Source organism: Lemur catta, chromosome 11, assembly GCF_020740605.2.
Source record: "Lemur catta isolate mLemCat1 chromosome 11, mLemCat1.pri, whole genome shotgun sequence".
Taxonomy (NCBI): domain Eukaryota; kingdom Metazoa; phylum Chordata; class Mammalia; order Primates; family Lemuridae; genus Lemur; species Lemur catta.
The window spans coordinates 31,735,556-31,750,076 of NC_059138.1; positions in this window are offsets into that span (position 1 = coordinate 31,735,556).

Sequence of the window (14,521 nt, forward strand, 5' to 3'; positions counted from 1 at the left end):
AAGTGGGCCTCCTTGTCTTGTTCTAGTTCTTAAGGGAATGCTTTCAACTTTCCCCCATTCAGTATAATGTTGGTTGTAGGTTTGCCATATATGGATTTTATTACTTTGAAGTATGTTTCTTTTATGCCTAGTTTGTTGAGGGTTTTTTCATGAAGGCATGCTGGATTTGTCAAATGCTTTTTCAGTATACATTGATATGATCATATGATTGTTGTTTTCAATTCTGTTTATGTGATGAATCACATATTTTGATTTGAATATGTTGAATCATCCTTGCATTCTTGGAATGAAACTCACTTGATCTTGGTGAATTATCTTTTTGATATGCTGTTAGATTCAGTTTGCTAGTATTTTCTTGGGGATTTTTTCATCTATGTTTATGAGGGCTATCAGGCTGTGGTTTTCTTTTTTTGTTGTGTCCTGTCTTGACTTTTGTATCAGGGTGATACTGGCTTCATAGTTACACAGATTCCTTCCTTCTGCTAAAGCATGTATCAAACTTGAGTCATGCATTTATCCCCTTTTTGAAGAGGAGGAGAAAATAAACATCTCACGGACATCCAAATCTGTGGAAATATCATTTTATTTAAATTGTATATTGCAAAATAGAACCTTTAGAACTGATAGTTTTTTAAAAAAGTTTTTCAAATACATTATTGTGGAAATTTTGACCCTGAAAATGTGTGTCCTGCCCCGGGGATCCTGGGAAACCAGTTTGAGAAACTCTGCCAAAACCTTGGCCAATTCTCTTCCTGGTGAGATATTCATTATTATGAAGAGTATGTGATAACTCACATTGAATTTTGTTTTAACTTTCTATTTTAAAAGAACAGTGCTTATAAGAGTCAAATAAATGGACAGAGGGAATCCCTGACCCACATGGAAAACTTTCTATTAAAGAACCCTAATCTTTAACATGTAAAGCTATAATTTAGAATTTCCTTTACTTATGTATTTTATCTACCCTCTGGTTTACATATTTAAAACCCTGTAATTTTGCCCTCTGAGTATGTGAACTTGGTCATTGATGCAAGCTGTCAGTCAGCCTCTTTGCTCTCTTTTTAGAAAGATCTGTCTGTATCAGATAGCCTTGACATGTAACAACTGGCAGAGGACAGCCTGGGATTATTGCATGCTACTTAAAACAAATGATTTGCCTATAAAACATTGACTAAAGAACCAATGGTTTTAAGGTGTAGATACTTACCTAAGTAATAGAAAAAAATATACTAATATTGTAAGTTGATTTTGCTTATGGTGAGTTAAAAAAAAACCCTCTTTTTCCAAATAAAAGTGGCATACTGTGGACTAATAGTATTAACTTTTAACAATACTAGGCATTTTTTGGCTTATTTGTATACAATATATACATGATGTATTTGAAAGTTTACTAGAATAAGCTGTACAACACATCATAGGAATACATAGAACAAATGAACATGTTTTCAAAGGCTTGAAAAAGGAAAAAAAAGAAAAAAAAAAGAACAAAGGAACAAGAGCAAGTTTCTCACAGACCTCTCCCCCTCAGATACTTGTCACTCCTTTACAAAATAAATCACTCAGATAAGGTCCTGAATAAATCAATATAGGTAGCTATTTAAAATTTGCAAGCTAATGCTTAATAATTTTGAGCAACTAAAGTATAACCATAAACTATTTATTTACTGAAATGTGGACATATAGAAAAAAAAAAAAAAAAAGACCCTATGCAGAAGTGTGTCCAGCACCTGTGACTTTTTTCCAAAGAAATAGCTGCAGCTGAGAGGGGGATAGAGGTGGGCTAGGAGGAGACCCTGACTATAGAAAAGCAAAAGCAACTAAAATGTACACTTCATTCAGGATTGTAAAAGTCAAGAATGCACAGGGGAAGGAATTGCTGAGATGCCAACTCTTAAAGGATTTGTGGATTTTAAATTGTTCATATTAGACCCATATATGATGGGATGAAATAGCTAGCATATATTTCTTCTCCCTCTATACACTTTGACCACACTTTCCTGATCCATGCATATAGTATGTGATCCATAAATGTGTATTAACTAAAATACAAGAATGTTCTGTCTCTAACTCCATTAGGAAGTACATGTGTTTTAGCCTTTCTGCTCTGAAAAGAAAGCTAAAATCAGTGTCCTTTAAGGTAGCCATGGCTTTAATGAGGGTGAGTCATAGCACTTAGGGAGGCAAACCTATTTATTACACAACATTTGTAACTGGGACCATTTTTAAAAGGCCAAATTACAGACAGGGGCCAAGATTAGATGCATCCTCAGTAGGCAGCTGGTATGCTCTTGCCAGAACGAGGATTTAGAGGAGTGGAGCTGGTGAGAAATAGCCAACAATCCAGGGAAGGGGACAGCAGAGCAAAATAAACTCCCTGAAGAAATTTGAAACAACAACAACAAAAAGAAATAGGTCACAGTAATTTCCCTCAGGACTAAATGTGTGACATGAGCTTTTGCACTAAGTCAGAGATTTCAGAGTAAGAAGCATTAGGAAAGAGCCCAAACTGTGGGGAATAATGTTGCTATTGTATTTGGGAGGGCTCCAATAAAAAGTTACTGAGTCCTTTCCTAAACAAACTAGCTAAATGGTGTGCTAGTTTCAAAAAAAAAAAAAAAAAATCTTGCTTCCAGGAAAAAGAAATTAGGGGTATTTTCCCATTTAATCATCAATTACAGTAGAGACTATAATAAACTAATCCACTAAGGTGCATATGGTGGAAAGAAACTTCCTTGCACTACAGCCACAATCTATTCCAAGACTTAATATCAAGTGACAGTACCTTATATTGGATACATGACATCACTGAAACAAAATGGTCATGGTTGACCATTTCCAAAAGTTATGATGCTTTTTCTAACAAAAATGACAGTTCTGTCTATATTTAGCCTTTTCAAGGATGTCATGTTCTTGCATTTAGACTAAGCAACAATTTAGTACATAAGTGTGAATTTAGGTTTGGGGACCTTTTGATGAATGCATTTTACTATTTTTCTAAAAGTGGTATAAAAACTATTGTCCAAGCTGAAATAAGTGAATAGCTCACCAGAAGTAAATGAGGAAACTTCTCTGAGATATGTAGATTTCAAAAAACTTAAAGATTTATGCAATAAGTAAACATAAAAAGAAATCAAAAGCATCTTCTTTTTTTTAATCAAAGCAGGAGTAGAATTTATTTTATTATTATGTTTTTTAGGATCCAAGAACCTGCATTTTATTTTTTTATTTCAAAATATTAAGGAGGTACAAATGGTTTTGTGACATGGATAGCTTTTAGGGTGCTTATGTCAGGGCCATTAGTGTGCCCATCACTGGAATAGTGTTCAATGTAACTAATAGGTAGGTTTCTACCTCTACCCGCCTCCCCCTTCCCCTTTCTTGATTTCCAATGACTTTTACTTCTCCATGTGCCCATGTGTGCCCATTGATTAGCTGCAAATTATTAGAGAGTACACATGATGTTTGTTTTTCCATTCCTGAGATACTTCACTTAGGATAATGGTCCCCAGTTCCAAGCAAATTGCTGCAAAAGACGTTAATTCATTCCATTATATGGCTGAGTAGTACTCTATGGTGTGTGTCCAACCTAAGATGTTTGAGACTATACAGCTATTTAATAAATAAAACAATAAGCATATAGCACAGGAGGGTTGATTTAAAATCTGGAGGAAGATTTCCTAAAAAGGAACTTCTTAAAAGGAATTTCACAGTCACTTTGTGTGTTGAAAGGTGGTTCTCACAGCAAGAGAGAAAAGGAAATAAAGTTTAATTACTGTGTATTAAATTTTTTTTAGTTTCTTAGAATGGTTGCTGAGAGATGGGTTGGTGGAGCCCAGAGTAAAGTAAACACAGAGTAAGGAAGAAGGAGAAGAATGAGGAGGACAGGAAGAGAAGACCTTGGAGAGTATCTGGTCTGGCAAATGGCTAGGGGACATGAAAGAACAAGGGTGCCCGATCTTGAGCTAGAAATGGTTTATTATGCAATCCTGAAAAGCACACCTTGCTGCTGTCCTCAGACTTTCAAAGTTTGGTACAGATATCGTCATTTTTATTGCAATTAAAAATATTTTGATGTACACTATATATACAATTATATTTATTTTTAACATATATTGCTTTGATAATTTCAATAATATACAAACGTGGAAATTGAAATAATTTAATTATCCCCTAGCTTAAACAATCAACTCACAGTTAATTTTATTTTATAAACTCCACCTTATCTCCTGCTGCTTGCCTGCCTTCAATTATTTTGAAGCAAATGGCAATATTGTATCATTTTATCCATAAATATGTCAGTATCTCTCTTTAAAATATAAGAACTTAAAAGTAAGCCAAAACCACCATACCATTTTTGCACATAAATTTTACCAGTAATTTATTTTCATAATCATCTAATCAGTGTTGAGATTTTCCTGATTGTTTCATAAATGTTTTCAATTTGAGAGGCAAATAAGGTCCATATACTGCTACTGATTGATGTACTTCTTAAATTTCTTTTATTCTCTTCAATCTCTAACTCACTTTTTTCTCCTGGAAATTTATTTGTTTATGAAAGTGAGTTAATTATACTTTAGATTCTGAATTTTGCACCACTAACATATAACAGAATTTAAAATTTTGACAATCTATTAGATAAAACACTGTCTTAATGAATTTCAATTTATCTCATTATGGATGATACTGAGCATATTTTTATATATTATATTTGAGAGCCATATACATTTATTTTCCTATGAAATAATTATTCATATCTCTTGCTCATTAGTCTATTATTATTGATTGATTTCTTCTCTATTTTTAGAAATATTTTGTCTATTAAGGTTATTAATCCTTTGTCTATAATATAAATTGCAAATATTTAAATTTGTCATTTATGTTTCTATTTTGCTATGGTGGTAGTATGAGCGTATGCTTGTGTGTGTCTTGACATATTAAATAAAAATTCATTTCTGTGTAGTTAAATTTATTAATCTTTTTCCCTTTTTCCCTTAATCTTTTTCCCAAATTTTCTAGAATTTGATTCACTATTAGAAATACTTTCATCACTCTCAGGTTATAGAATAATTAACCCAGTTCACAACCTTTTTTTTTTTTTTTTTTTGCTGGCAGCATTTTATTAAGTAATTACACTGCTGGAATAATACGATATAAAATAGAAATAACATGCACAAGAAGTGAGACTCAGAGCAGAAATAGAGAACTCAAGAAAGCTGAATTCAAGGAGAAATATTTAAGCCCACAGAGAATCCTCATATCTTTAGAGACACTGAGGTTTCTTCTCTTGAAAGGCTATTAAAACCGTTTTTATTTGAGGATCTCAGCAAAGCGTATTTTCAGAGTGCTGGAGGCCTGAGGCTTGGGCACATCCAAGCAGTTGACCATTCAGCCACACACGGTCATGTGCAATCACAGCACTGCCCCATAGACTAATCTTATCATGTCAGAGGTGCATTTTGTTAGACCATAAATTTAACCTATACCTAAATACCAGTATATTAAAAAAGGAAGAATCATTTAATAAAGTGAAAAATATTTTTTTAAATAATGAAAATACTCTGTAACTTGATATGTAAATTAGACTGATCTTTGATCAGGATTAAGGAAGGTAACTGAGTGGTTACAGTTAATCCTATGACTACTGATTTGACTTTCTTTTGGATCCAATCTAACTGAGAGCTGGATGCATAATTATGAAACTCCTCTGCCTGAGTGGTCTTCAGTGTATTCATGAATAATATAGTCAAAATGCTTTTTAGCATTTTCCCTAGATTGACACGTGCACAGGCACACAAACTATATGTTTAGCATCAGGTGCACCTATAACCATACTGCTTATGATGAAGAGAATACAAAACAACCTGAGCTTCAAATTTTAATTTAAAAATAGTACGATTTCTCATTCATGCACATGATATATAATCATACATTAAATTATGGTGATTCGAAACAGAATTTACTACAACATTTACTTGAAAGATACATGAAGGGTTGGTTATTATGTCAATTAATCCTGTCTAACTACCTCTCTCCCATTTTAGTCTATTAATCAAAGGACATGTTAACTTCTGAAAATAAAAGCTTTTGAAAGATTCCAACGATGTATGGCTAGTGCTCACTGTGTTGGAGGCTGCACAGTATAAGGAGCATAGATCAAATCTCTGTTCTCACTAGAACAAAGTTGATTTTTCTCTCCGAGTTTTGATTTATTTGTCGAATAAAGTTGCTAAGTTGATGCGATCTACCTTGAAGGATCTTTGTTAATATGAAATGAGACTACTGATGTAAAGTTTCTACCACTTGCTGGCTATATAATACGTGTTGAATAAACACCAGTTCCCTTCCCTCCAACACCCTGGTTTATGCTATAGATTCACAGCCTAGCCTAATAATACAAAATGAATTATGTACTTGTCTTGAGATTCTAGAAAGGAATAACTTCCCTGGGTAAGGTCAGTCTATGTCAACTACTGTCCCAGGAATTTGAGCTGCATCTCTTAACCTTTTCCAGTTTATTAAAAAAAAAAAACTTCTCAGATTGCCAAAATGAACTGTTTGTTGGCTGTTATGAAGCATGAGTTATCAAGTTAATTTAAGAGCTCAAGTGTTTCAGAGTACATTTGTCAGTTGGATTAAAAATGTCTCTGCTAACCAGAGAACTTCTATCATTTGTTACCTGGCTCTATACTTAGACACTGCTAGGAGAAATAGAGGAAATTAAAAAGGCAACAATAAAAGTAACAGTGAAGGTTTCTCTTCCAAAGGATGCAAACTTGATATTCCTTTCTAGGTTTCAGGAAGCTCTGGCTGATTCTGCATTATCGTGTCTGCTTATAACAAAACACAATAACATGCCCATCATGCACTGTGTGCTCCAAAGCCCTTCCTGAGCGATGAGTTATAAAAATTGGATCTGGGTTGATGTAGAGACTTTCTGGACAATATCTATTTTAAAAACCCCACAACTTTTTGATGAAATAAATTGTGAAGTGAGACATGTATATTTAACTTCAGAAAACATTTGTTTAGAGACAGTTATTAGCACATATTTTTAAATGATAGAAATAATTACAAATGAATCTCTTCTCATTAAATCAGGTTTTGAAGGACCTCTAGTTAAAATCCTTCTGTTGACAGTTAAACAGTGGTCTTCATTTTAGCCATTTCATTGATCACCATGGAATTAACCTCTCAAATAAGTCTGGATCAGTGTGGATTTACATTATAAACTACAAAAGTTGGTCCACAGGCATAACAGACATGGAAAAAGAAATTAACGCTTCAAAATACTACCAATTTAGTGACCTACTTTTAGGGAAGATTAACCTATAGTGAGGATGTGAAACTAAATTAAATTCCAGTTAAATACAAATATTTTTCTTCACATACGAGTCATCTGATTCAGACCCCACAGGATGCAGAGTTACCTTGCTTGGTGAACTGCATAATTATTTATAGATTTTCTCAACATTAAGCTTACCCCTTATCTAACTTTACACAGGCAGTCTGGTTACTGACTCTTACAGAGATACCCTGCTGCATAATATGGTCCCACATGGTAGGTCAGGGCCCAGCTGCCCTTTTTCCCATTCTTTGCTGTTGGTTTGAAAATATCAGGACAATGACTGCATGCCACATTGGTTTTATAATTTCTAATCTAATGTCTCTACAGGGGGCTCTAATTCCATATAATTTATATAAAACAAAGAGATAAATGTTACTTATTATTGAGAATGGGGGTTCAAGGATTTATCGTGAAGCTTTGTGCTTATTGATGAAATTCTAAAACCAGGTTATAAAAAAAGTCTTTTCTTGATGAAGCATTAATGATAAATAGCAAGCCTTCAGGAAGCTAAAATACTTAACACTTAAAGACACTTTCATTTGAAGCATTTTAAGAATATGAACTAATAATGGAATGCAAATTGTATTTCTTGTAGGGTACAATATTCGTTCTACAATGAAATTGATTCAGTGTTAATTGAATGAAATCTTTAAGTTATTAAAAGTAACAATGCATGTGTGCATATTTTAATGAAAATAATGTTTGACTTATATGAGGCAAATGATTGACTGTAGGCCAAGTAGATCTTTCTCTTGCTTAAGAATAGAGGAAGAGAAAAAACTTCATGGGAATATACTGGTGAGAATATTTTCTTACTATTCAATGTACACGTAAATAGGCAAAGAGAAGGAGGTGATCACAGTGTCATCTAAGGCTGCAGTCCACAGCCCCCAGGTAATAATGCGCTTGAATCATCCCCAAACCATCCTCCCCGACACGACCTCCCCCCACCCCCGCCCCCGCCCCGCAGTCTGGGGAAAAATTGTCTTCCATGAAACTGGTCCCTGGTGCCAAAAATGTTGGGGACCTCTGATTGAAGGGAAGGCCTCCTGGAGCTGCATAGAATGAGATAAAGTCCATATTAAGTTGCCCATTCCCTTAGAAAGCCATAATGCTACCCTTAAAATAGTGTTAAGAAAATTCCTTATGATATCTAGTATGCATAAAAGTCTGGGGGACAGATACCAGAATGCCAAAATATTAATTTGCAACTAGAAGTAGGGCAATCACATGGACTTGAATATTATATTGATTTGATTAGCATATTCTCTCTCCATAGTCCAGCTACTACGTGGGGAACTAAATCATAACCAGAAAGATGCTATTTGAGAGTAGAGTCTGAACAAAAAGAGTAAAATGAATTAAATATGCAATGGCTTTATTCTAAGGTGGCTTACACACACCCTTCTCAGAAAGTAAGAGGTTTGCCAATGGAAGTAGAAATTCGTGAAGATCATCAGCTGTCATCACCTCCACCCACCTCCATTGGAGGGATAGCCTTGCCATATGGATTAGAAATGTCTGATGGCTGAAGGCTGAGTTTTTCTCTACCTTACAGAATGTTTGAATGGGTGCTGCTAATAGCTACCTCCATGACTCTCTTTTTATGTCTGTTCTGACCAATTGGCTTTCAGATGGGCATAGTCCTTTTGAAGTGTGTGTGTGTGTTCACATGTGTGTGTACTTGGATTAGAGTTAAGCCCAACTGTGTGGCCTGTGAGCTTCCCTGTCTCTTTCCAGTGACTGCACATCTCTTCCCTGATCCATTGCTGTTGCTTATACAATTTACTTCTCCATGAACAAGCTCATGTTCCTTATGTACAAGTTATTTGAGGGCCATGTCTGTGTAGTCTAACACTTATTGAGGAATGTTATTATATAGTTTATTTTACTGAAAAAATAGATAAATGGCCTTGGCATAACAGTTCTGACAATTACTAAAACTGTTCTACTTCTTCAAGTAATGAAGTCTTTTTAGTAGAGCTAAATAAATTCCCATTTGGTGGTGCAATGATTTAGTATAATGAATAATTTGAGTTATCTGTGGTTGTTATTAACTATTGAGTGGTTTATAGCATCTGAGCTCCACTCCTATAATCCCTTTATGAATTATCATATGAGCTGACATATGGCAGCAGGGGAAGTAAATTTGAGATTTGTTCCCAAGTTTAGGCTCCATATTCTCTCCACTTAGTCCTTGTCATGGTTTGTTTGGGGCACTATAATATTGGCATTATAACTTTATTATGAAAGCAAACAAAAATGTGTCTGTCTTTTTACTTCACATAAAAAAATTGAAGTTTAAATCAATGAAAACTAACAGTCCTTTCTAATTTTTTTTGCAAACTATGCTCCTAGGATTTGTTTGAAATAATCCACTGGATAATGCCAAATAATGCTGTTTGAAGGGTTGAGCACAGTACTTTGAATTACCTCATGATGTTTGCTTTAAGAGGAGTATCTCTGCTTTCTAAATTCTATTAAAAATCAATTTAGTTTCTAAAAATAGTACTTTAATTTAAAAATTTCTCAAGACATTAGTCAACCCCTTTGCTAATAACTGACTCCTATGGGCAGTATTAGCACTTTAGAAGCTACCTTTTAAAAACCACGGTGCTGGCTGGCAACAGAATGCTTTCTAGCATCGACTCTAGTAGAGTGGACAGAGTCCTGGACTAGGAGTTAGCAGACCTAGATTATAATCCTGACTAACTGTGTGATTTCAAACAAGTCATTTAATCCTTGGCTACTGGCCTCTGTTATGGGTAGAATTGTGCCTTCCCCCTTCACATGTTGAAGTACCTCATAATGTGACCTTATTTAGAGATACAGTCCTTACAGAGATAACTGAATTACAATGAGGTCATTAGGGTGGGCCCTAATCCAATACCTCTGGTGCCTTTAAAAGAAGGGAAAATTTTGAGACAGACATGTATACAGAGAAAATACCATGTGAACATAAAGATGGTGAATTACAGGTCAAGGAGAGAGGCCTGAATTAGATATTTCCCTCACATCCCTCAGAAGGAACCAACCTTGCCAATACCTTAATTTAGAACCTCTACCTTCCAGAACTTTGAGATAATAATTTCTGTTGTTTAAACCACCCCATTTGTGATACTTTGTTATGGACACCCTAGCAAATTAATGCAGTCTCTTTTGCCAAAAATTGATAACGAGATCTTTCTATAACAGCCCTCCAGACCTTCATTACTTCTCTTCTGCATTATTGAGATTATTCTTCCATCCATCTTCTATGCTGTTGTAATCATATTTCCAAAATACAGATCTGATCTTGTCAATGTCCTGCTTACAGCCTTTCAGTGGAACACCCATAGGGTAGGGTTCATACCCCCCACATGACACCAACGGCCTTTCATGTTCTGTTCCAAAGCTACCTTTTCTGGTAGCCTCTCTACCCCCCAATGCCATTGTCATCCATGCTCCCCTTTCCTCCCTAGACAATCCTGATCTTTCCTTTAGTGTGTGAAATCCAGACCAAGGACAAGGGAATTAAGGAAATAGAATTCTGGACAGTGTTGGAGAAAACTGAAAGGGAAAAGAGAAATAATGAGAAATAGGAAGGAGAAAAACAAAATGGTAAAAACTCTTTAATTCACGTAGTTTCTATGTAAATATTTGTTGATTAATGTTTTAGTCCAAACAAAATGAATTTGAAGTTTTGTATATTCAATTTTTTTGTTTTGTTTAGTGTTCGCAAAATTTTTCCAGACATCTAGTGGTACAAATGATTGCTTTGTAGACAGTTCTGAAGTTAAAATTGTAGATTTTTTACATTTGAGGCAGACACCTTACTGAAGCCTTTCTGGATGCCCAAGAAAGAGTAGTCAGCTTTGTTCAGTGTTGACATAGTACACTGTCTAAACCGCTGTTGTGTCATGCATCACACAAGGCAAATATAGTCCCTAACCTCATGAGACTGTCAGCTATTTGAGGTCCTCAATGTTCATCAGCATTATAACACTCATAAGGACCACAAATATTATAAATTAGAGGGAGAGGCATGAAAGGTTGTATTGCAGAAATTAAAAGATGAAAGGCAAAAGCAAAGACAATTCTTTCAAGGAGCAATAAGACCTGGAAATAATGTCACTGAAGCACCTTATAGAGTAGCTTATATACTCGGGAAAAAAGGGAAGCCATTCAGTGATGTTGAAATTGTGAAAGAATGCATTGTGGAAGTTGTAGGATGCTTAGACCTGGATAAGGTTTCAAAGTGCAAACAACTGCCTCTTTCAAAGAGAACCATAACTGATCAACAGCATGAATTAGGCTTCAACTTAACAGAACAGCTTCATGCAATACTTCAAAAAGAAAATATATATTGTTCAATCGCTTTGGGTGAATCAACTGATACTACTCACTCAGCACAGGTTTTATACTTCATTTGAGTCATAACAGAAGATTTTCTTTGCTATTAATACAAAGAGTTACTCACTTTAGGTACTGCTGGGAACAGAACACAGGAAATAGATATCTTCAACAACTTTCAAGATAAATGTTGTGAAATTGGACTGAATTTGGTAAATTTAATGAGTATATGTACAGAAGGTGCACCTTCCATGATAGGAAAACATGAAGGGTTTATTGCACAGATAAAAAAAGTATTAACAGATCCAGATGCTCTCATTTCTTTTCATAAGCAAAATCTCTGTGCTAAAGCTACTATTTTAAGTGACCCTCTGCAACCAGCTATAAATATTGTTAGCTATATTCATACAAATGCAACATGGCATTGTCAGTTTTGTAACATGCAAAAGTTGTATGATGAGGTATTCAGAGTGATTTGCCATACTATTCTGAAGTGCATTGACTACCGCTGGGACAGGTGTTAGCCTAAATTTTATCTCTACAAGAATAGATGTTTAAATTTTATGAAGAACAGAATCAGCACTATGAATTATTGAAGGAGGATTTCTATAGGAATGCAGCATTTCTGTGTGATATCATGTCAAAAAATGACTTGTATATTTCTTTGCAAGATAAAACTAAGTCTATGTATGTTATGTGGCAAAAAATAAAATGCAAGCATTTTGGAAAAAAGCTACCTTTTTTCAAAACACTTCTTCTTCAAAAGGAAATTCTGGGTGAATATCTTCCCCAGTTGGCAAAGGTCACTGATGAACAGGATGATATTTGTGAATAATTTGGAGAACATGCAGCTGTTATAGACCTATTAATTGGAGAATGCAATGAAAGGTTCACTGACTTTGAGAATCATGACATCACATTCAAATTAGCATTTCAGCCTTACCTAGTTGATATCACCAAGGCACCTAAAGAACTACAGATGGAATTTATTAAGCTCTTAGTAGATGACATTTTAAAGTCATTCTCTGATGCTAAGAAAGATCCAGTTGAAATATGTAAAAATACAGTAGAATACCCACACCTTCAGCAACATGCCTGAATAATGCTTTCTTGCTTTTCAACCACTTACTGCTGCAAATCCACATTCTCCTCCCTAACCCAAATTAAGATGCTCTTAAGGTCACAGATGACTGATACCCATCTAGAAGATCAACTGAAACTGCGGACCTCCATGCTGCAACCAAATATTCAAATCCTTTCCAACAAAAAACAGACATAACAAAATCATTAAAAGGTTGGTTAACTTTAACAAATAGTTTTCATTGTTTGAAATTGTTAGGTACATAATAGTTAGATTTTTACAATATAACGTACATATTTAAGTATATTTAATTGAAGTTTCTTGAATGTGGCCTTATTTGATTACAGCTATATTAATGTGGTGTTCCAACATGAAAAGCTTCCCGCCCCTGACTTAGGGAATCGGCTGAAGGATAGGTTGAGGCATATGAAAAAAATATGAAAAGGGTGGAAGCTGTAAATGAAGAAAAGTAAAACAATAACAGCAAGGTCCTATGTATATTATTCTCAACTACTCAACTGAAAATTGAATCATGGGGTGGGGGCAAAAACCCTCTAAACTTGAGCAGCTTAATTGGTGGCTTTTTAAAAATTCTAAAAGGTTTTAAAATTACTCTTCCAAATTCTATGAAATAGAGCCATTTTGGTGCTGCTGGACCCTCTTATGTTTTAACATTTTTTTGCTGAACTACATGTGGAAGATTAACGTAAGGCAATTTTGCTCCTGGGTCGGCCTTGGCATTCTTCGCCCTGCCCAGATGTATATGATTACGTTTTCTATTATGCGAGCCATGGGGACATATGGTATTTTCATCAAAAAGTGATGAAAGAAAACATCTTTAGGAAAGCTGAAAATATTGCCTAACTTAGGAAACAAGCTTCTTAGGCTGGAAATTTTTTTCTGCTTGGCTGCCCAGCAGTCTAAGTGTAGTATGTGTTTAGAGAGTGTTGAGGGATTGGGTAGGAGTAGAGAACAAGCACACAAACAAATAAACCAAAAATACGTAACTCATGAGATTGAGTCAAATACTAGATTGTTCACGGTTTATACAAAAAAAAAATATTGAAGAAAAGAAAAGGAATGAGTGATGCATGTAGAAACAGACACATTTTACTTCTATAAACTTCTGGCAAATGATAAAGATACTGCTAAAAAGTAAAACTCCTTGCTCATTAACCCTTGATTACCTGGAAAATAGGTTGAAGCCTGTGTAGTTCTCCCATCTGCACTTTGACTGAACAAAAGTTACGCTTAAATTTCCTCCTCTGTGTAATGAGTTAGGAATATAAAATGATAGCAACTAACAGACCTCACAGTGAAGTTTGAGTTCAGCCTTGACTATCCCATAGGTGCTTTGTGAGCTGAGCACCCAGCATGTAAACTTTGGTCCTAGGAAGAATTGCTACATCCTCATGAATTAATTAAACAGCCAAACTCATACTCCTAAGAACTGCAAAGCATAGTATGTTGTTAATCAAAACACTAGATATTTAAGTGAGTATGGGGGGGCAACATTAAGAATATTGTAACCACAGATTCTTTTCTTTTTTTCAGCCCCTCCACCATCTAGGAATGTTTTTTACCTGAAAGTGAAGTGCCACTAAAACTTGTATGAATGTAGTATCCATTTAACAAAATTGTCTGGGAACAAAGAGATGATGATCTCATTTTCTAGGAAACAGTTTTCTTTGAGAACACATTTTAAAGGACTGATACTAAAGCTGTTCTTCAAGGTGGAGTTAATGTCATAACATTAAATAGGA